Here is a 24,489-nt window from a genome sequence, read left to right on the forward strand (position 1 = left end):
TTTTTTTTTTTCCCCCCCCCCCCCCCCCCCCATTTTTTTTTTTTTTTTTTTTTTTTTTTTTTTTGCTCAACAAGACAACCAGATGTTTCATTTTCAATGCGCGCTGGATTCTGTTAACATAAGGCACGCTCTGAGTTTTGTCTCTGACTGAGCCCGAGTGACCCCCTTGGCCGATTTCAATGCCAGCACAAACATCATTTCTCCAGATATATAAAAGGCCAGAGCAGAGCTGACACATAACCAAGCAATCTCTGCTGCTCTGCTCAACTCCATAACCACACAGACCACCTCGGATCAGCAATGAAGACGAAAATATCAAGAGCTGATGGCTCCTGACCGTGCATGTGCAAAACTGGCATGTTTAAGCAAATCAAACAAAGCACCCGTCCACCAAAAAACAACAGCAGTGAGCGCAATGCCACGTGACTCCATGTGCATGTACCCACTTGCAGAAAAGACATGCACACGCCAATCTTAAGACGCAGCCATAGGGCTTGCGCTAAGGCTTAGAGGTAGAGCACAAGCTTAGAGGAGTGTGTGCGCTTGTTGGAAGAGCAGGGTTATTAGGGGCATTGGACTGACTTATAAATGCTCTCGCACAAAAGACCTGATTTATCATCCGACATCTGAAAAGAATACCAGAGAGGCCGTGCAGAAAAGAAAGGAAATGAAATGACAGTGGTATTAAAAATAAAGGGGGGGGGGGGGTCAAACTAGCACTGCTGTGGGCAGCTGTTTTGCTCATAATTTCCACAAACAAACAAGCATCAGTATGTGAAAGAATACTCACTGCATATCAGTTTTAATTAATGTCTCCGCATTTATTCTGCTAGATGCATGGCTAACACACATGTCAAAAATAGTCTTAGAGAAACGCCTGCCACTTGCTGTGTGGAATTTATAGGCGTGTTTAGAATTTGGGTCACCACTGTGTGACAGATTTTATTTTTATTTACATCATTACAGTGCTGCAAAAAAAAAAAAAAAAGGGAAACACTGACACCTTTTAAACATGACTGATTTTTAATCAAATCTGCTGTAACTGAAGTGAAAAAATACAGTTGAACACTTTTTATCTCTCGTCTCAGTTGGTGGGTAAGTCTACTCTTTTGGGTGGGGATTTTGTAGGAAATGTATACAAAGTTTAATTTCAATATTTAAAACAAGAAATTTAATACCCAATCTTTTTTTCATCTGTATGAAGAAAAGTGAAATCTAATAAAGTTTGCAATGTGTCATTTGAAATGCTAGTTCTTAAAATATAAAAATAAAATAAAAAATTAAGATAGATTAAATTTAAATGTATTCTGCAGGCTGTTGTGGATTAGAGATTTGATTAAACCGTCTTTTAAAGAAACATTGTGAGTATCTGTTGTTAAACACACTGATGAGATGAAATAAACATTGTTAGCATCCAGTACACAACATACCCAAGAAGATATAGTACGGTCAGCTTTTTAAGAGGACATATATAATTCCACATACATCACACCTCTACTTCAGAAATTTACAACAGGACAAATCCAACACCTATTAAGACTGGAGGAGTGGAGCTGCATGGTAGATGTGTGTGTGTGTGTGTGTGCGTGTGCGTCAGTGAATGTAAGCGAGAGAGCCAGTGAGTTAGGGAGCAAGAGACTCCAAATAATTTCAGCCCTGGAATAAATCACTGTCGCCACAGAAAAAGGCCGACAGCTGTGATGGATGGCTGAAATTTTTGTGTTGATGTCTTTAGTATTGCTGACAATTTGGTAGTCCGGGCTTTTTCACTTTTCCTGTGCCTGTGTGTGTGGTTGAACACATCTGTACGTTGACAGTTTTTATTTTTTATTTTTTTCCTTCCTGCTTAAAAATATACTTTTTGGAAGAAAAAAAAAAAAAAGTCACTGCTATTGCTTTGAATGCAATGTTAATTAGAATTTTAACTCCATGACAAAATGTTTAAGATGTAAGAAGTGTGATGATGAAACATTTAAAATGAATTGATGAAGAAAAAAAACTTTCTGAATTATACTGTGAACAAAATTTTCCGTACAATAGCTGTGGACACCATCTTGTGTGAGCGAGCGCGCCATGGTCACATGGTCTTTTTGTATACGTGCACGCAGGCTGCGATTGGATAACACGTCACCGCATGACATACTGACTGGTCGCTGCGTTTCGAGCTTTACGCCGTCTGTCTGTCTTCTTTACGTCACACACACAAACTGGAGATGAAAAGTCCTCTTTTTCCGCCCCATCATGACCCATTTGATTCTGTGGAGTATCGTCTCGTTCACCCCTAGACTTCACAATCTCTGCACTTCCACATGTACATGCACGCCTACCTTAGCTGTTTCCATAAATTCAGAGAATTTCAAAAAAGAAAGCAAAGTACACAGACTACCGGTGCACACCCTGTACAGTAAAACTAAATCTAGACACATACAGAGTTATGCAAACAAGAAAACATATACTCCACACTCTTACATATACACATACTAAATAAAAAAAAGTTAGGCCACTCTATACTCGCCCCACCCCACCTCCACTGTCTGTTCTCACCTGGAAGGATCAAATAACCACACTTCCCACAAACTTACAATCAATACTTTCTCCAGCAAATCAGAACAGTCACAGGCTCAGTCCCAGCTCCACACTAACTCCACTGAAAGTGGGGAAGACTTAAAGGAAGCATCCACAGAGCAGAAATAACTAAATAAAATCAATTAAAATAAAAAAATACTGACCTTTCTGTTTTTTCCCTTTTATCTCTGATGTCCAATCCCCTCTTTATCTTCTGCTGGTTCTTGTCCTCTCTCTCTCTCTCTCTCTCTCTCTCTCTCTCTCTACCCCTCTAGTCTGAGTAAGTCATGCGGGAGCTTCTTCCTGCTCCTGCTCAGTCCTACGCCACTGTATTAGTCTGATTTCACACTCTGCAGCCTTGCCTCCCGTCCTGAAGGGGACGGTGAATGTGCTGCTTATTTAGAAGCCGGCACACACTACCTGGGCTTGTAGGCAACTGTTTAAAGCACGAGGCAACATCCAGGGTGCATAATACCCACCACCTCCTCCACCACACACACACACACACTCAGATGCATCTTCTCTCTCCCTCTTGCTCAAACACATACACACACACACACGTACGTACTCACACACTTGCCTGACAAGATAGGCAACACACACTGGAGCAAGGTGAAACACACATACACACACACGCACGCACACACATGCAGGCAGTTTGTCAAAGGTCTCTCTACCTTGGCTGGGATAGCAGGCAGTGTGAGAGCACACACACAGGCACACTGAGATGGGCTGGCCGCTCCGTTCTGTCTCCTTCTCTCTAAGTGTTTAGAAGACAATTTCAACAAGGGATTGCTCCCAATCTACTAGGGTGATCCACATGGATGAGTTATAATATGCTTGCCACTCTCTCCCTCTCTCTTACCCCCCCTTCACCTCTTCTTTCCCGGTTCCCTCTCTCTCATCATTCTCTCCCTCTCTGACTCTTTCACTCTCGTGCTCGTTGTTTTAGCCTATTATCGAGCCGTCAACGATTTCAGTTCAGGAGGAAAGCTTTCCCTTCTTGGATTCTATATTTTTCCTCTTTGCGGATGTGCGCGAGATGGGCCGAAGACTGTCTCCACCTGAATGCATATTAGTAGAATGCATTATTTATTAAAAACCTGCATTCATTCGGGTTCCCCCCCCACCCTCCTGATATGCCTGTGGACACGCAGGGGGGAAGGGAGCAGCGGTGACGACTACATAAGGGTTGTATTTGTGATATGTGTACTTAGGGGAGGTGGGCAGTTGGGGGTAGGGATGAGGGGGTTAGGATTCGGGAGAGGAGGGTCATGCAGGGAGGTGAAAAGAATACATAAGAAATCATTTTAATTTATTTATTTATTCAGTGCCTGGGATTGCCTTATCATTCAAGTTGCTGCCTAATGACATCACTGCTGGCTCCAAGCAATCCCAAATCACGCTGCCATATTTTGTGCAAAATGAATCCACTCCACACACACACACACAAATAAAATAAAAAAAGACAGAACTAAATCTCCAAAATTTTACATTTAGGCCTCCTGCAGTTGAATAAAAACATGAGCTTATGATACATCTGTGTGTACTAAAGAGGATAACTAAAAACACTAAAAAGACAGAATATCAGTCTGTGTTTTTAACATCGACTTCCTTTTGTTATTGATTTGTATTTAGTGATTTAGAAAAATGGGGGGAAAAAAAAGTATTTATAAAATAATGGCTGTGTTCGTTCATTTAACCTACTTTTTACAACAAAATATGAATGGACAAATGCATATTAGCATAACCTTTAGGCTTAAAGTGCCTGCTTAAGCTCAACATGCCCCGCTGGTCAACAGACTGCTGCAGCGTGGCCCCGTGGGATTAAACGTCCAGGCAGAAGTCATGACTGCAGAGTGGACCCTCAAGACTCTGTCAGCACCATCAGCACTGGCCCTTCGCTGCAGCGGGAGCAGCAGACTAACACAACTATCCAGAAACATAACTGATATGAAAGTGCGCCGCGTCCCAAACGGAAGAGTTAAAAATCACAAGCGCTGAAACAAAGGCAGATTTACTGAGTGAACACAACTCGTATGCAAATATTACTCACTAATGGCCGTACAGGTGACACAACCTGTGCTGCGTTTAGCTGCACTGAAGTCTGTGCTGAACCAAGATACCAAATTCTCAACCACAGGACGCATATTTTACTCCACATGCAAAGAGAAATAAAATGACCCCGGGCCAGGCCGAACCATTCTGTCACTGACATTGGAGCTTTAGTAGAGCTGGAAAATTACTCCAGTGGCATTACCAGCACATCTCGATCATTTTAACGCCATCATAATCATAAAAACTTCCTTCTGTTATTTTTTTTAAAGCCCCAGTAAGAAAAATGAAATTTCATTTTCACCAGTTAACAATCTTAAATTAAGAGAGACTAAGTTAGGGGAGTGAAAAGAGCACAACCCAAGTTATAAGTCAACGAGAGACAAGAGTAAGCTTTAGTCCTTCCCCTCCATTCTGCTGCACACCTCTGTCTGTCTGCATCGTGTACCAAGTCAGAAAATAAGGATTATATACGCTGCATCCGTGTTAATGAATGGTTTGGTAAAAGTAAGTAACACTATCATGTGTTCTCCTTGACCTCCTGGTCTCCGTCGGACCACTGAGACAACAACCTGCACTCCGGTGACCCCCTGCCCCCCTTCTGCGCACATCGTATTCCAGACACGCAACCGTGAAACATCCCTAAACACTCAACGAGTTAATGTTTCCGTCCTTTTCTCTCCTGTTTTTCTACTTTCAATTTTCCTGAATAACATTATGATGTTTTATTAATATCTCTGAATTATTACTCGTTTTCCTTTTAAAATGGAGTGCCTTAATTCACATTTGAAGTACTCATCAAGGCTGAGCACCACAATGAATGTGGAAAGATACATTATGATTGCAAAAATGCAGAGTGAATTAAAAATATATAACAATACTGAAATATTAAGTATTAATTTCAAAAAGATAATTTGCCAGGGCAGGGAAAAGAGCCTTTTCATTACTTCTATAACTTTCTTTCGGTTTTTTTAGTGTACTTCTCTATGAATGAGTAATGTGTAATTACCTTGTACCTGTGAATCAAATAGAATATGAAAAAAAAAAAAAAAAAAGAATTAGCTTGGAGTATCAGAAAGCCCTGCGTGTGTTTACTTTAATTAAAACGGAGCATAGAATGGACACAGATGCTGGATAAAGAGCTGAATCAAGGCAAAAATCCCTGTTGATTGAACAGCACATTATCAGGTGAGGTTCACTCACAAAAAAAATCCAGACTGAATCTGTCCTTACAAGATAGTTTCCACAACCGTTCGTCCCTCATGTTCAACTCCTCCAGATTTTTTTTTTTTTTACAATGGTGAACTCTAATTCCCATGATCACCCTTGAAAGCATGACCTTGTGCTGTGTGACAGGAGATAGCCGCAGCATGAAGACAGGACGCCACTTATCATCAAGGGACGAGGTGGCTGTTTAATTTCACACCACCAGTGGCTAAAACCCCTGTTAGTGTGGAGTGCCACAATGGCAGCCACGCTTGTGGAGCAGATGTCCTGGTGAAGGGGTGTAAAGAGGGAGGAGGTTGTGTTGGGAGAAGGGCAGGAGGAGGGGGTGGGGGGAGAAATGAGGGTCTTGGTGTTTTGTGTGTGTGTGTGTCTTGTGGGTTGTTCCGTCACCATGTATTGTACTCGGAGCACAGTCTGACACCGTGCACATGCCCAGTAAAACAGCGCCTCTGTCTTTCACAGACGCAAGAAACACCACCGGAAACCGCACGCGTGTTAGCATGCCGTTCGGTCACGCTTACAGACTCTGACTGAAGGTTACAGAAATTTGGTCCACCCAGCAGGCCCGAAAGAAGATGGGCATGAGTGACGGCACAGATGGGATGATGTTAGAGGCGATCACGCTCGACAACACACACGCCACAAACGAAGCGATTTCCGTCGTCGACTGTCGCCGCAGTTATGAACTTCAGCTGCGGTCAGACAGAAGTCTGTCTGTTTAATCTGAGCGCCCCCACCCTCATTCCGCCTTCGGAGCGCCTTTCCCCCCTCCCCCCCCACTCAAACCTGACACAGACAGACACACTTCACATGATTAACAGACGTCTGACATGACTGTGGGCCTGAATAGTGACCAGCGAATCCCAACACTGCTGAATATAAAAAGCAGTAATGAGTGCTGCAAGAAAATGGCGTCCCTCTCAAACATGGCTGCTCACTGATGGCCACACTGAAGCTTGAGGGAGAAAAAAGGTCACCTCTCTCATCTTTTAATACACGCCCCTCTCTCTCCCAAAGCATATCTCTATTGCAGCCCTGTTTTCTCCTATGTAACACTCCCCGCCACCCCCAAACACCTTGTGTTTTCCTCCCCCCCGCCCCTCAAACCCTTCCGGTCAGTCTCCTTGCCCCACTCTCCTTGTGGATGTAGGCTTATTATGTTAGGCACAGAGAAAGACACAGTTACAACTGCATCAGAGTAATAAAAAAAATTGCAAAAGTGCAATCAAGCTTCTAAAAACAATTGTACTTCATAGAAAGAAATGGAAAAAGGGACATACAATATTCCACCGTTTTCTCTTTTGATGCAACTCAGCAGGAAAACCCGTATAGCTCCTGCTTCCATTCCTCCCCAGCATGAATTCAAATGCCCTACGAGCTCTGCCGTCCAATCAGATACATTCATTTTTCCACCGTTTCCACATTTTTCTGCTTGTCCCCCTGTGTCATCTTACTCCGTTTTCTCCATTGGTTGATTAAGCGCAGAATGCTCGAAAAATGAACTTTGACAGCTTGATTTCTATTTTCCTCCTATCAGGACATCAAGTTAAAGATTATGAATGTTTATTCAGCAGAAGGAGAAATGTTCTTGTGGCTCTCGAGGGCGAGAGGCCCGCTCCAAATCGGTAAATCACCCCGATCTGGAAGATGAACGGCCTGTTTTGGAGTTCATTGCGTTTCGTTTCGGGCGAGTGGTTGGTGCAGCGGTGGCCCCAGCAGGTCTGGGGTGGAGCTGGCTGCTGATGTGAATGGTTACAGGGGGATAATGAAGTGGCGACCAACCTGGGGTTTGGCTATGTTTCGTTCACCACGTCCACCAGCTGTGAAAGGGCCATTGCCGAATATGGTTGCTAGCCTTGTCGTAATCCTGAGCCATTACATGCTACTTGAAGAGTGTGAAAATACATGAAAATTATCGCTACTTAATGTTCTGTGTAACTTATGTCTTCTCATTTGTCTGTTAGCAGCCAATAGCCTGTTTCAACTCCATACTATGCTCTCAAAAAAAAGAAAAAAGGAAAAAAAACCTTTTAAGACTACCTTAACCATGCATTACCTATCTTTAATCTTGCCTCTCTTTCTGACAGACATCTCACCAATCTAAGCCTATCTGGTGCACAACAGGTATAAATTACTCTAACAACCTGGCCACCACATTCAGCAACATACAAACAATTTTGTTCAAAGCACACAGCAGCATTTAGACCAAAGAAGGGCATCAGCGCCTGTTTCAGTCCAAATATGGGCATGTCTTATGACCATGAGGTTCAAACAGTCCCTGATGTAAAATATCAAAATGTTGTTTTTTTTTCCATCAGCAGCAGATTTTTATTGTTTTTTGTTTTTTTTTGCATCTTTCTCAAAATAGATCACACTTATACAAGCAAAAGTAACACTACCTCAGACCCTAAAACAGGCATATTAGTTGACTGCAGTAGTAAAGTAAAGGTTAGTGGTTTTCTGCACAATAGGGCACAAACACATTTGTGAACTTGCCCATTTTTAGACTTTAGGACTATTTTTTTTTTATTATTATTATTTACATTTTTCAAAGTCACCGTGACAATGGGGCAAGGCATTGGCCTGTATGATATTCTGTTGGCGTGAAGAGTTTGAGTGAAAATGCCATCATTTCACTCAGTCAAATAATTGTTATATGTCAAAGTTAAAATGCTCAATGTGATGGAACTGTTCATTTAAAACAGAGAAGAAAAAGCTATTTTAATTGTTTCAAAGAAGTGTAAAGAATATTTTTGTAGGTGCAGTCATTTGAGCTATAATATCACATTATTATTTAGATTTTAGTCTAACAATATCATAAAAACATCCTATGTTTCATAAGTTCTTAAATGTGTATTATAAAATTGCATGCTTTTTTTTTTTTTTTTTTACTATTCTTCTTTTAAAATTGGCACCAGGGCAGTTGAGCCTAAAATGATTCACACCCCTGACTGATTTAGATTTAAATACATTATTCTTAAACTAAGTTTTTTACGCAGTATATCTGCTGTTTCAGTGCAAACTCCTACTGGTGTCCGTAGACTATGTTAATAAATACATATATGTTCACTTGCTTCAAATGTTTCTCCTGCATGCTTACCATGATAAGTAGTTCTAGAAGAGACTTTTTTTTTTTTTTTACAATGTTTTGGTCAGATAAGCCAAATGAATCAGGGAACATTTGGCTGCAGATGGTGTCCGAATAATTTAACTTTCCAAGGATTAGTGTAAAGTGACATTTTGGGGCCCAAATGATGTGCAGTAGACTCTAGCTGGAGAAGGACACAGAGTTTGAATGGTGAGACAGACAATGTCCTTCTGGTAAATGTTTTGGCAGCTACATTACTGTAGTGCAGTTAAACCCTAACAAGTAAATAACCAACTGATTGTGATGAGGAAAGTGACTCGCTGATTCTGGTGAGTCCGTGCTGGCCGCTGTTCTATGCACTGATTCCTGAGTTAACCGTTTCAAATGTAACTTAATTCGTCTTTTACACGTTTTTGGGATTTTAGACATGAAATGAATGCAACCGTCGTGATCCACAAGCCTGGAAACAAATGAAAGGGGAAACTTGTGAAAATGATAATGCGTGCCATTTAAAGAGTTAGTTTCCACACGATGACTGTCTTTGTATTTTAAGCCAGAAATAAAATTTAAAAATATATATTTGATTTTCCTTCTGCCTCCCTCACCTGTTGCTGCCAAAGAGCAATTTATCCTGTGCACAGATTGAGAAAACCTGGTCGCTTTTGCACCTTCTTTGGCATCTCACGTAAAAGGCTTTAAACCATAGTAACGTTTTGTTTTTAAAACATTTAATATATGTTGATTGTGTTACGCAGTCCATGCCCATTTAGGAGAGTGGATTTTTCTTGTTCTGCAAGAGAACTTGCAACTAAGCTGAATGTTGTGTGTTAATGCTACAAATAACACATTAAAACTGATAACTTAAAAGCAAAACAATTCTGTCGACCAAATTAAGCTCATTCCATGAAAGAAGTCCCTCTCTTCTCACCTGCAGCTAAAAACTGGGATGTGAGGCACAACAGTTAAATAAGTTGATGGAGTTTATCAAAATGACAGGCAATTAGATTGTCCACACATGTTACACAAAAGAGAGCAAGAGTTCCCAAGCTCCATTTCTGCTCCCGGACAGCCCTAAATTAAAAATCCCCAACGTCCATTAGGCTAAACAGCCTGAGGAAAGACTTTGTCTCACCACAGAAAAATGACAGTAAACTCAGGCAATCATGCCGCCGGATCAATTATGCATGAATTACATTTTACTTAGACTGTGCAAAATGTCTTATGTTAATTCACCTAAATATACAATTCCCGTTATTTGTGAAGCATGTATGCACACTCCCTGAATGAGTGTTTTCCCAAAGATTTATCAGCCCCATGTTGGTCGCTGAAGTGACAACACTAAGGATGAGTTGTGCTTCAACTGTTCAATGCAAAAGCCACAGGCAAAGATCGAGAAGTTGCTCAATGATGATGATGAACCATTAGACTATAAATCAAGTCACAGAAAACATTATCAGAAACTGAAATTGAAACCAATGTGCAAAGGTGTAAATGAAGTAAATGAAGACTTTTAAAAGAGTAAAAGAGAGAGAAATAGCAAACAGGAATAAGGCTGAGTCGGGAGGGTGAGGGGTTTGCCCCGACCTGACCTGTCTGCGCTTGTGGCCTGTTGAGCTGGTGGTCCCTAAGGTCCCCATGGCGACCCAGATCTCTAATGATGACCTCTGTCTGACCGGCATAGTAACAGACAGGTATCGGCAGACCTGCTGACCAGTGTCACAAAGGTGCCAATAACTGGTCAGTGTGTTAATAGCGAGTGATCTGATGACCTCTGAAATCCGACCTTCTTGGGTGCGAATCCACAAACACTGTCACTCCTAAGTTTAAAGGTTTGTATGACAAACTGTAATTTTAAATAAATATGGTAAAAACTTATTAGATCCTCTCCACATTAACTTTCAAAAACATGTTTGTCTGATGTGCTTGCACCCTCTTCTACATACAAACTGCCAATTTTGGTAGCCAAAAGACTTCAGTCGAGATTTTTAAAGTGTAAGTTGTGTATAATTTGACTCACAAAAAGGGAAAAATTGGGGAAATGGTGACATATTTGTTTGCTTTGTTCATACCTCCTGGTTTTACATCAATGCATTTATTTAGAACATTTTTAAATCCCTGAAAAACATAAATTACAGGGAATACAACAGAATATAGTAGTGCACACACACACACCTCAAATTTGATCTTTCCACCCAAGTATTTTTCTCTCAGTAACTTCTACAATTTATTTTACCAACACTGATACATCTGCCACCTACAGACGTGGCATTTGTATTTCCTAATTGTCAAAACTCAGTTGACGCCACCCGCTTTCTTTTGTGGTTTAGAAGTTATATGGTATTCCTGAATTTGTGCTGCTGGAGAGAATTTTTTGTCACTCTGCTTTTTTCTCTAGATACTTTATTTGCATAGGTAATTTGTGGCTACTGCTGCTAATACCTTTGTTATTCTTTTTACTTTTCATAGGAAGCTCTAACTTTATAACTCTGTTTTCTTTTTTAGAAAATACTCATTAGACAGTTATTTTGTGTGAAATGCTTTCATGTAACATTTGTTTTAGTTTGGAATGTGCAAACTAGCTTAATTAAACTGACTGCTCAGGGCAAACAAACAAAAAATTAAAAAAAAAAAAAAAAAAGAAATCTGTTTAAAAAATGTCCAGAGTAAAAACAAACAACTCCAACTACAGTTTATGCCGAGGTTATTTAGATATTTACACACACACAAACGCAGCCTCTTGCACAACCCATTCAAACTTTATGACAGGTCTTGATCCTCTGCATCAGCTCCCTCTTATATTACATGCAACACAATCCACCTTTACACACTAATTTGTTTTGTTTGTCTCTTTTTCTGTTTCAGTGTAACTGAGCCCCTGAATATATACAGATTTAATAGAGCTAATAGAATCATTATCAAATTCAGATCAATATAAATTTAGCCCCAGCACGCTTGAAAGGCAGCAATATTGAAATACAACACTGTCTGCGCTCTTTCATTCTTCCGCCTACAACTGACGCGTGCTGCCACCAGACATGAATTACCAGACAGGCACATTACAGCTAATAAGAGCCTCACAAAACACCCTTTATTAATGCATGAGAGAGTCTTTGATCCTGGGGAAAGTTTCATAGGGAAAGCAGCAATCACTAAGCCTCAGACAGCACAATAAGATGCTTCCCATTATCTTTGAAAAGTCAACAAAGTGGCTGAGGTCAAATCAGCCTGAGCCTGTGCCGCGTGTCTTTGAGGGGAGGGACCGTATAGAGCTAGTAAAGCTCACCCATGAGCTGCTGTCAGTCAAAAACTTTTAAGGCTGGGATCAGGCAACATGTGTGCTTTCAACAAGGCCACAGGTAGGGTGGGAAACAGAGATTGTGAAAATGTTGCATTTATTTATTTATTTATTTATTTATTTATTTATTTATTTATTTATTTTTTGCTTTTCTTGTTAAGTTTTGCTTAATACCACGGGGGAGAAAAAAAAACTGAAAAAGGTTTCTTTTAACTTTTTTTTTTTTAATTTATGCTAAATATGTTAATAATTTGTGCACATACATATATTTACATAAGCAAAGCAAAAACAAAATAGAAAACAATAAAGGCCTTCTTAGGTGATTAGTTTTACAGAACTGGAAACAGGGAGAGAGAAAATGCACATTTATTTAATTCCACCTTCACAGTACTAGTCAAAACTTATATTAATAAGATGCTAATTACCTATAAAATACGATTAATCAAGCAACAGGAACTAAGTGATAGAAACATTCATAAAATGTTATGAATGTTAGTTTATGAAAACTATATATTTACACCTTTCTTTTAACTCCACACCAATTGCACAAGTGCTTAAATGAGGTGAAACTTTTTTTCTAAGCTATTGTGCTACCTTATTACTTTCCTTTTGTTTTTTTGTTTTTGGTGTTGTTTTATTCATTAATTTATCAGTTTCATCAGAAAAATCAATCAAATTATATTTGAGCACAATAGAAAATTACTGTTTATTTCATCAGGTTAATGTCATGCTATTTGCCGACAGGCTTCTAAATAACTCGGAATCAACCAGCATCAAATTCTGGTTAACATATTTGAATTCCTATAATTTACCTAAATAACTATTAATCTAATTACAACACACACATTCCCACACATCATTTTAAACTACGGAGTTATCCCTGGCGCCGTGGCCAGCACAGAAATAGAGACCCATGAATTATACAGAAAACATCTCAAAATGAATAATTCATTTGAATCAAATACCAGCATCATCCTGTCAGACTCACTCTCACAAAGTCACAAATCTATTAACGGTCGACTCCACATTTCATTTAACAAAACTCAAAGAAAGTTAACTTTCTTAATTAACAGAACCTAATTTTCGAAGAGCCTTCTGGGCTTTCAGATCATGGCGTGTGTTGGACAGCTAAAGAAATGATTGAATGAGGAAAGATTTTTGGTTGAACTTCTGTTGCAATGATATGGGATTTGACATAGGCTGTCACATTATAAAGTCAGAACATGGTTACTGGAATTTTGAATGGTACCTATGATGGAAATTTATTGAAGTGGTCAGCAAGTAGCTCATTCCCTACAGAAAGCCCCGAGGCCTGGAACTGGTCAGTGGGGAGCAGACTCTGAACCCCTCGCAGTGATACGATGCACGGTGAATGGAAGGAGAGGACCCTGGTTTGAACGACTGAGGCGCCATCTCAAAATCATCGCCTGCTTATGACAAGCGTGAGGTACTCTGTTTACTGCCTTGCTACATGAGTGGTAGCAACATTTTAAATACTGAAATTTAAAAATGGAAAAATGAAACCCAAAAATATAATTAACGAGGAAAGCAGCACCGAAATTACTGACAATTTAAATATCATCCTCTCTGTCTGCTGCATTTTCAAAACATTGTGACAATTTTTTTTTCCTCCAACTTCACTGCATATGGAGGTTTTCCTTTAGAGCCCTGCGGGGGCAGATTGTTAAACCTAAAAGGTCACGGGGTCAGGTCCGGACAGAGACGACATCCCAAACTGACCACAACAAAATTCACAGGAACATCTGCTGTCTGTGTGGTCACACATACACACATAGCTGCCCCTTCGGAGACCCTCGCTGCCCCTTCGGAGCCTGGGAATGGCTCAAGGTCAAGGCCGGCCCTTGCGGTTCTAAGCGGACGTGGCAAATATATATTTTAAAAACATGCAAGAGAGGCAACCAAAAATTCAGATTTAAATGTTGACATTTACAGATTACTGTGTCTTCGACTGTTATACAGGCATAGCAGATTTACTACAAATTCCCCCAAATTTTAAATTGAATTAAATTCATTTAAACTTCAACCTCATCTGATTCAATGACTTGGGGGAGGGGGGGGGGGAGATAACTGCACCCTCAGTTTTGAATATTCACACTAAAATACAGATTTCACTTTGATTACAGGGAGATTACCTCTAAACACTTCCCCTCTATTTCCTTGGCAGCTTAACAATACGCTTAAAGGACACCATTAAATGATGTCAATAACTAGATCAATATCCCGGGATGTCTCAGTCTTTCCCTGCAGCAACTGAAAAGCTATAAATGGATCCTCCTGGGCGGATCGCCTAGCACAGGTACTGTGTTACAGTACGCACGCTAACATCACTGCCGAGGGACGAATAACGTATGTCTCTTCAAGGAAAGAAGAAGAAGAGAAAAAAAAACACCTCGACTGTGAGACATTTCCCCTGTCTGTCTAATGTGCTGCTGATCTACACCTGCTGGGCTCAGGGTTGCTTAGGTATACGCTATCTGCTGACAACATCAATCACTCAGCGGGTCTTATTACTGCCATTTAAAATACATTTAAAACGATTCACTGGAGCCAGTGTCCAACTCGACATGGACACTGATAGTGATGGGTTACTGTGAAGAAGAATGCCTCACAGTGACGGCATAGCTGGAAACAGATGGGGCGTTTTGAAATGCACTGTATGTTTTTAGTTTAAAAAAAAAAAATTCAATCATTCAAATTAGTTGCAGAAACAACAAATTAAGTCTGCAAACAGTTTCTCACGCCAACAGTCTCCGAGCTTCAGAGAACTGATGCGATCCCCCTGGACTCACAGGTGAACTTGGTAATAGACACAATCACTCTAATTCCCCTTCAATTCTCGCCCAAAATTGAAAGCTGCCAAATGCAGTCTTAATTACATACCACCCAATCAGTGTGTGTGACCTAGTGTTTGCTCAGCCGCATCCATCCCTCTATCCATCCCCTCGGGAACAAATGCAATGCATCCCCCCTGAGGTCTACACACACTTCAGAGGGGGCTGTACACAGGTCTGGATGATATGAGATGGATATATCATGTATATGTAGGAAGCAAGACAAAGATCTAAGGGGCAATCTACTTGGTCAGCAATGAAACTGCAAACAAATCAAACAACATCCGCAATTATGGATCTCTCCTTGTGTTTAACTGGTCAAGGTCTATTGATCAAAATGAAATTATTTTAGCTTCCACCTACAGTAATTTTCCTTCAGGTCCCCCTTACAGTGACATAAAATTCTCTAGAAAAGTATTCTACTTTTCTAGTGGTTTCACATTTAGCCTTTAAGGTTTATTGGCATTATAATATCATAGTAGGCTCAAATGCATTTGAAATATTTATCCAAAGATTTTGTTTTTTTTTATTGTATTTTATGTTTGTTTTGGGGTGGGGGGAGGAGGGGGGGGGGATTGTGATTTAAATATTTCAACATCTGAAACAATGCATGTCGCCTGCGTCGCCGAGGCATCACTTCTGCACGGCAGAGCAAACCGGGGAAGTCTGACAGCAACCACAGCAGACTTGCTAATTTCCGATCCTCTCCAGTCATGTGATCAGGGTGTCGGCACAGCTTTCACAGAGCAGGGAGGGGCTAAGCATCCCTACGCTCACCACCATTTTGTGTAGGTACCTGGCTTTCTTTTTGTGAGTATCCGGCTCATTTATTTACATCCTTAAAATTAGCAGTAAGACGCGTGACATTTCTGCCGTGTGGCCCGTAGACAGACAGTGATGTGAGGGGCTTTTTTTTTTTTTTTTTTTGCAAATGGTGACTTCATGACAGACATGTAGGTGAAGAAGAATGAGGGCATGCTGCAGACAGAATCTCATGTGATATCAGTGCACCGAAATTGCTGTCCATTCTAGATTTCATGTCGTGCATTTTCTTCCTCCCCTCTGTCTCCTGGCTATGCTCCCGACAGACCCCTCTACTCCCTGCCATTCTATGTGTGAGGCGCATATGGTGAAGTGAAATTGCTGTCTGCGAGAGCATGCCTCTGCCTGTCCAGACTTCATCAGAAGGATTAAAGAAAGGGATGAAAAAAAAAATCAAAATAAAATGATGATAGCGGGGCTGTGGCTTTTTTTTTTTTTTTCCTTTTTCTTCCCCCCCCCTTTATGCCCCTCATATCTGCCCCCACCCCCTACCTCCACCCCTGATAGCTCTGGTATAAGCAGAGTGGAACATCAGATGACAGAGAAGAATCTCTTGCTGGGGTGTAGTGGGTTTGCGGGGAAGGGTTTCCCGGTCGGTGAGCTTCGGTAAGTTTATTTGGCTCTGACAAGGTCTCACTACAAAGGAAAGCCAAATTACAGGCAGTGGTGTTCCTCCCCGCATCCAGCGAGGGAAGTTTAGGGAAAAACCTGCATCCAATTAAAAGAAAAGTGACTCAGCAGTGGGGCAGCAGCCTTCTTTTACGACTGCTTAGCTATCTCACTCTCTCTGATGTGCTCACACAAACAAACAAAAGACCAAATGTGAAGCATTATAGGAGCAGAGAGGTGGGAACACGCGTGCTGAGGTGGTCTGTTAGATTCGCAGCAATGGGGATTTTAGGAAAAATGAAAGAAGAGAGTGGAAAGATTGCAGGATATTAAGGAGTAATGGATGTCACACCAGGCCTCTGTAACAAATTTCCACATGCTTTCATCATTGCTCGATGAGACTGATCAAGGGAACAGGACATTACTTGGTTTCCAAGTGCTGTTATTACCCAGGAAGAGTAAATAGTTATTGCTGTGTTTATCATCCTGAAAGATTGCAGAGCAAGCAGGCAAGCACATCTCCTTTTTAATATATTCAATCATCAAATAAATCCAAGTTTATGTGGAAACTTTTAGAAATAAAGTTATTGTAATGATATGCAACATTACTCTGAACCGCAGTGATGTCGCTTATAAACTAGTTTTAACTGGCTTTGAATAGCAGGAGGAAAAAAAATCTCAGCTGTATGCCAAAGCGAATTTGAACTGACCAAATGCTAAGAAACAAAGAAATCCTGAGAGGACTGCGATTCGACGTGGAGAAAGGATCTGAGTCAGACACGAACATGGGGAAGGTTTCACGCCGATTTGACTAAATTCAAGTAAATAGTGATGTATATTGTGAGATTGTTGTTGTTGTTTTACTGGGGCTTGCCAGATACCAGATCCATCTCTGTATTTGAGACAACAAAAAGGCAGCCCTGACATTTTGCCCAGCCAGCAGATAATATTTGCTGTTCGGAGACTCTCTTTCTTTTGTTCCAGCTTTTTATAAACCCAAGAAGGCACTTGAAATTTAAACCAAGTTCAAGAAATATTATTTGCCACGGGGCAAAGTAAATCTCTTGGCGGGGCTTTTCAAAGGGCTGCCCTGGGTTTGTTTAAAATTGATCTTATTTAAAAGTGTATTTTTTTTTTCTGCTCCTTGCTTTAGCTTTCAAAGACACATGTTTGGCCTTGATTGTAGAGGTCAAGGTAATGACAAATGTTATCTTTGAGTTGTTTGATCTAGCAAAAAGAAGTCACATAATTAGAAGGTAATAAAGCTGAAAGCTCAGATAAGCGTATTTATATGTAAAAAAGAAATACAATTTTAACTGCAAGAGATATTTGCCTTCATGTGATTTACTGAAATATGAGTTGCATTATGGTAAAAAGGTGAATAAAAGGTTCCAATCACAGCCCAAGTGTGTGCAGGCAAGCATGTGAGTCTGTGCTGCAGTAAAAAGAAAAAGGCTTATGAGCTGCATAAAACGACTGCTTCTCTCATTGTTTAGGGAAGCAGCACACAATTTTTATTCAGCCTTCTTCCTCTGAGAGAGCGACTGACCTGCCAGCTGACCAATCCACACGAAGCTCAGGGGGTGGGGTGACAAGAGGAGGAAAACGGAGGCTGAGAGCACCCCCGTTTCAGACCGAGAGGCAAACTCCATCTTTCCGACAGTTATTCTCTTTTAACAAAATCAATGGTGTAAGTGCAGCCAATAAATCATTATTCTGCTTTATTCGGTACATGAACCTGAACTTGTTTCAATCCTGATGGAAAAAAAAAAAAAAAAACTTCAGCTGGGACTTAAAAAGTGAAAAGACAGGTGGAGAAAGATGAGGACCCGAGTTGTAGCCAGAAACTATCCTCCAGGGCTGGGAAGGTCTGTTCAGAGCCCGGGGAGAGGGACGGAGGTGGGGGGTCGCAGGCCGAGCCGGTTTAAAGCTCGGCGCTTCAGGGGAGCAAGACGGACTAGCAGAGGGCGCCGCAGCAGGGACTCCCCGGCAAAGACCCCTTCATCTGGACTACACCTGAGGGAGGCCAGGGGCCACCCAGCTCCATGGCACAGTAGCAACTTGGTAACACACAACAAACGGAAGAAGAATTTCAGCCTTGGAGAGAACACTAAACACTTCCACACATTTAACCAGATTATTTCAGCGGCAACTTTTTTTTTTTTTTTTGACACATTAGAAAATAATAATTGACACAAATCAAACACAATGCGAACATAAGTGACCAGGAGACAAACTAAGCTGAAATTTTCTTTCTCTTATAATTGCAATAATATGTTGAATAAGTTGCCTGAAAAAAGCTGTGTATTTGTTTTTGTGTAGGCGCTTGGATTGTATTCCAAATTCTCCTTCGCAGATAAACAATAATTTGGCCTTCATGCGACTTTTCAGTTTATTGTGCTGTTACATTATATAGCAGAGCTTAGTTTTACAGTATAATTAACTAAAGACCAACAAAAACAGTATACTAGGGCCTAAACAGGAAGACTTCCCAAATTAATGCTCACGCCACACAATAGATTTTAGATGAGCCTTCTGTCTACTGTGACTTGTTTTAGAGCTTATGAGCTGCTCCCTGGGGCACCTTGATTTTCCCAGAAATTCCCTCCAAGGCTCGTCAGGTTAACACGTCCGGTTCGACTGTCAGATCAATAGTTTTAAGTGACTTCATCAAACCATGTGAACACAAGTGACTGCACAATTGCAAACTGAAAGCATTGTGCTAACTCAAAGCTGTTCTGCAAATTTGTTGCAATGATGTATTATTTGAGAAAAAAAAACAACTTTTATATAATAAGAACAAGAAAGGCTAAAGCAATGTTTTAAATCAAAAACATATGTCCTGGTTAATAACTTTCTCAAAGGTAACCCTAATCCAGGTCTAAAGCTACAGTAGCTGTGGTAAGAGTTAGAAAATCCCCACTGATATCTTTTTGTACCTCTTTTGTTCTTCTGGGATAAGGGGTGATGTCAGTTCACTCTCAAGCCTCCCTAAAATGCCCCCAAAGCCTGCCCAGCTCCTGAGTGGGAGTGTGTAATCGGTCCTGGCAGAGTGCTGGTTAATGGGGGGGCACAGGGCGATAGGCCGGAGATGTATTCATGTGCGTGGCGTGGCGCCTGGACCCAGGGTGACACTTCTTCATTCCTGCTGCCTGAGGCCAGGATTAGGATTGCACCCAGCCTCACAAAGCCGGCCGTAATGCAAAATCATTTTCATATTAACCTCGTCTCTCCTTTCTGGGCCTGACAGTGGACAGGCCTGCTCTCTTTGGTACTCAAATTATCCTCAATTACTGGGGAAAGGCCAGGCGAGGGGACGTCACCTAACCTTCACCATCTGTTAGGTTCAAAGCTTTAGCGGTCGGCCAGCCCGCCTGTCTCCTGCCTCTGCTGACCTTTCTGCCTCGGCCAGTTCTCGCTCTTTTTACCCGTCCCCACCCCCCATGATAGCCCTGCCCTCTCTGGACACAGATGGGAAGTGCATGGGTGCACATCTCATTAAGGGGGAAAAGGTTATGTCATGCTTTTCACCAAAGATTTAAATATTCAAAAAACCAAACAGAGCCCAGCAAAAAAAATAAAAATAAAAATAAAAATAAAAATCTGTGATGGGTTATGTCTGTCTCTTAAGGAGGATCCAACATCTCTGTGATAAGGCAAGTTTTATTGGTGCTAAAGTTCAAGAAATGTTCAAATTGGACTTTAAACTCCCTTCAAAATCACTTTTCCCACAGGATGTAAATGATTAAAATATGTAATATATTGAACCTTGCAAGTTATTACAAGGTCATGTTTAATCAAATTCAGACTCTTATTTCAAATTGTGATTTAAAATATGTCAATGCTGGAAAGGTTTTTTTTTTTATAAATTGACTTTGCTCGAGTCTAATTTAGTTTTGGTCAAATTTAGTGTTTCAATTACTTTTATTACTTTTTTTTTTGTACAACCAACGATCTCAGTTGTGTTTAAATAAAGTTATTGTATTCTCTGTTTATTTTAGAATGTCTATAGTGTTATGCTTTTATTATTTGTAAAAGTTGGCTTTTATTAAAGAGTTTTCTATATTTGAGACTATGCATGTGAAATATTAAAAAGCTCTTATTCCTTCTCTAGTGAATTCACCTCTTAATAATGCAGGCTGTGTTTTCTGTTTATTTGAAGTGTATGTGTTTTAGCAGTTTCACTGCATCCATTTGGATTTCCTGTCTGGCCACTCAGAAGCCCCCCACCCCTCCTTCACCTCCCCTTCTTCTCAGGTCATCTGGCTGGACCTGATGGTTCTGAGAAAAAAAAAAAAACTTTTAATAAGCCTGCTAAATAATAGATAGAGCTCTGGCTAAAATTCAAGTCCAGAGAGGCATGCAGAGGCCGAAGATGGCGAGCTGTACAGAGACAACAAGCAGGTACGGGGCATTCCCTCGCCATCATCATCGCCGTCGTCATCTGCAGCAGCAGCGGCAGCATGAGTGGCTACGTTCAGCCTCCTGCGACACCTCCGCTCCAGACCCAGACTCCCCGAGGTCAGAGGTCCTGGACTTGACCTTGTGGCCCCCAGGAGAATGTTCATCGGGTTTGGGGAATAATTTGGGATTCATTCAGTAGGAGGCCCCGATCTCAGGCAGCATTATGCCTCATTATCCCTGGATATTCTCTCCTCACAGGGCAGACACATCAGTCTGCATTTTATTTACACTCTCGCAGTTCTGCAACAGATATACACATACAACTGTCAGCGTTATTGATTTAAGTCTATCTCAATCTATCCGAGGAGCAGAAAAGTTAATTTTGGCCTTATGCAAAAAAAATAAATAAATAATGATAATAATTTAAGATTTTTCAGAATAACATATTCACATACATCATAAAAATAGATAGGTGATAAAATGAATGTAAACCTGATTTATAATCGTTTTTACCCTTTTTGACATGCAAATGAAAAAAAAAACTGCATTCTAATTTAAATAATATTTTCAAATAAACTGTTTAATTTTATGAATTGATTGGTTAAATTCAGATTTTCCTTTAACTATTTTTATTGGAGAACACATGCATAAAAAAATTCACAATTTCAGAGGAACAAATGAATCCCTCCCTAAAACACTTCCCATCCAAGCTCAATGCTTTCAAAATGGTCAAACACACAATGAAAAAAAAAATAGAACTACTAAATAAATCCAGCTTTACCAAAATACATTAAAAAAAACAAACAAATAAATTATTACTTTTCAGGTAACAAACAAAAGGTGTCTGAATACAATTCCGCTCTGATTCTAATTCACATTTTTGTTAATCAGAGCTGACTATGCTCACTTTAAACAGTCTGCCTGATTCTCATGGCAAAAATCAGAAATTTTATGGAATAAATCCAATTTGACTGGAATCAAAAATCCTTCACTTTCTGTCACAGGACCAAAAACGTAGCTCATAAATTTAACAGAGCTCAAAAAGATGTGCTGCTGTTAATCAAAGCGTTTTAAATTCCTGCCACATATTGCAAAAAAAAAAAAACCTGGAAGGAAATTTCAGGCAACGTGCTAAAATAGTCTGATCTGTCCTATTATGTGAGCTTCAGTCTAAGTGGGTCCCTGTGGAGGACACTTTTGCAGAGATCTTTCCCGATAAGAAACAAGCCCTGCATGCATTAATATTACATTAGAGGTAGTATATCACAGGGCCCTCTACTCCGTCAGGTAGAGATCTTTTCATTGACATCTCCTTATCATGTTAATATTATACTCATCAAAGACCATACCGTGTAAAAAAAAAAAAAAAGGAGGGGGATGTCGGGACGCAACAAAACGTGCAGAGTTACAGATTATTCTTATGAGAAGTCTAAAAGGGAGAACAGACGACAAAATGGTTATTTAGGTCACATGCTCACTGTAATGCGCAAGAAAGAGACAAATGCCGCAGGAAAGGCGTTGTTTGCGTGTGTGCCGGTCAGAAATATGACATGCATGACTAGTCACACACACACACACACGCACCCAGGCACACGCAGACAGAAAGCGACTCTTCAATGCAAGTGGCAGAAGGAGGGGTGCGAATCCGCAAGCGAGAGGGGAGACAGGTGCAAGGCTCTGCTCTCCACACTGTAGCTTAAACGCATTTAAAGTCCTTTCTTAACACACACACGCGCGCGCGCACACGCATTCCCCCTCGTTTTATTTCAATGAGATTATTATTCTGCTCCGCTTTTGTTGGCTTTATGTGAGCGCCTGGCTGTGCGTCATTCGGAGCGTTACATTGTAAGGTCAAATAAAAATAAACAACAAAAAAAAAAAAGAATCAGACACTTAGGTGATGTGATACAATTTAATTTTAATTACGTCTTAGTTGTAATTAGGATGTCCCCCTTCCACCCGTTTCCTATAGGCTGTTGGGCACAGAGCCACCTTCCAGCAGAATCAACAATAAAAAGCTCTCCAGAACACGTGTCGTGGCAACAAAAGGCGGAGTGTGTGTGTGAGAGTGTGTGTGTGTGTTTTGAAGGGCTGGGAGGCGGACGTGTGCCTGTTCCTGTGCCAAACTTTTCGGCTCTCATTTGAATGTGAATGCGCATTTAACACCGAGAGCTGCTTAGAAACAGCCCGTGTCTGCGATATACAAGCAGGATTTTTCAATTAGCAGTCCAGCCCACCTACCCCCACTCCACCGCCCCTCCTTTTCTGGCCTAATCGGTGCTAATTAAGCTTTATCACGCGATAATAGCTTGTATTAATTGCCTCGCGGGCCAACTGTTGAGGAATTTGGCGCGTGATCCGATTGAAGCTGACAAGTTCATTCCGTCTATTTAATATTCATTATATTCTAATAGGACACTTGTTAGCATGAATACACCAATTAGGGGCCAGCAACACGGTGGGACCCGCATGTTGTTTTGTAATCTACCTCTCAGGGTTCATGTTTTAAGGATATAATTTAAAATATGAGAAATTATATTATATATATATATATATTCTCCAGAAATGTACACAGTGCTTTTTTTAACTATTGGAACTGTTCCGAAAATTGTCCAAACCAGTTTGTCCTCATATGCTACACATATTTAAAGGGAATAGAAAAACTAAATGCTTGCTATTAAATTGAGTGCATATTTACCTCAGGTAGTGAGATTTTTTTTAAGTCCCTTCATACGTCATTTATTAACCCCTGTACCCTCCATCCCTCCACATAACGAGATAATATTCTTTGTTTAGTTTTTTTTATTTTTTTTATATATATATATATATATATATATATATATATATATATATATAGCTCTATATACCTTCAGTCCCTCAAACAGCAAAGGCGTTTAAAAGAAACGTGACATCACACAGCCTGACCGGACATATCAGACAGGGAAGGATGCAGGGCCTTGCTGTCTTACATCGCTAGAAAATTGATGTGCAACAAAAATAGTAGTCTCGAAGCATCAATGCAGGATGTAAAATGATCTACTGCCGAGAATCTTTGATCATTAATCAATTAACAGACGTGTAACAAAATAGTATGAGGCGGGAAAAATGAACAGCGGAAAACAGATTTGCTATCATGATGTAGAAACAAAATATATATAGAAATAAGTTTGGGTTAATGTCACCATGAAAGTCAGGAACTAGTTTTCAAATTGATGTAGAGACGACAATAGTTTTAGAACTGTCGTAATGATATGCAGGTCTGATTATTCAATTAGAAATATTTCTGATCATTTTTTTTTAGTAATAATTTAAAGTTCATAATAACATTTAGCGGTGTATATTGCAGGTATATGATGATGGCCAAATAAATTTGTGCCAAATAAATGTTGACAAAACGTCCAGGTAATAATCATTAACAACAATAGTGATTTAAAAAAAATAAAAAATAATAGTGGTTAAGGAAAAAAAAAATAGATGCGGTGTCCATTACTCCCTCTGAGCAGGAAAGCAGCAGTCACTTGGGGGCATATGGCTGTGCGCTACACCCCCCCCCCCCCCCCCCCCCCCCCCCC

At 40.4% G+C, this 24,489-nt stretch overlaps 1 protein-coding gene across 2 annotated transcripts in view; it reads right to left on the minus strand.

The window, feature by feature from the left end:
- zfhx3b (zinc finger homeobox 3b) overlaps positions 1-24,489 on the minus strand; it is a 355,565-nt gene that overhangs the window by 242,011 nt on the left and 89,065 nt on the right. The window contains exon 1 of one of the 2 annotated variants that reach the window (XM_015049125.1): positions 2,730-3,001. The exons of the other annotated variant lie outside the window; for it this stretch is intronic. The gene's annotated coding sequence lies outside the window, so the exon portion shown is untranslated. Of the gene's footprint in view, positions 1-2,729; positions 3,002-24,489 lie in introns of those variants that run through there. 2 annotated transcript variants of the gene reach the window in all.

Source organism: Poecilia latipinna, unplaced genomic scaffold (genome assembly GCF_001443285.1).
Source record: "Poecilia latipinna isolate Pla-1442-1.1 unplaced genomic scaffold, P_latipinna-1.0 Scaffold3, whole genome shotgun sequence".
Lineage (NCBI taxonomy): Eukaryota > Metazoa > Chordata > Actinopteri > Cyprinodontiformes > Poeciliidae > Poecilia > Poecilia latipinna.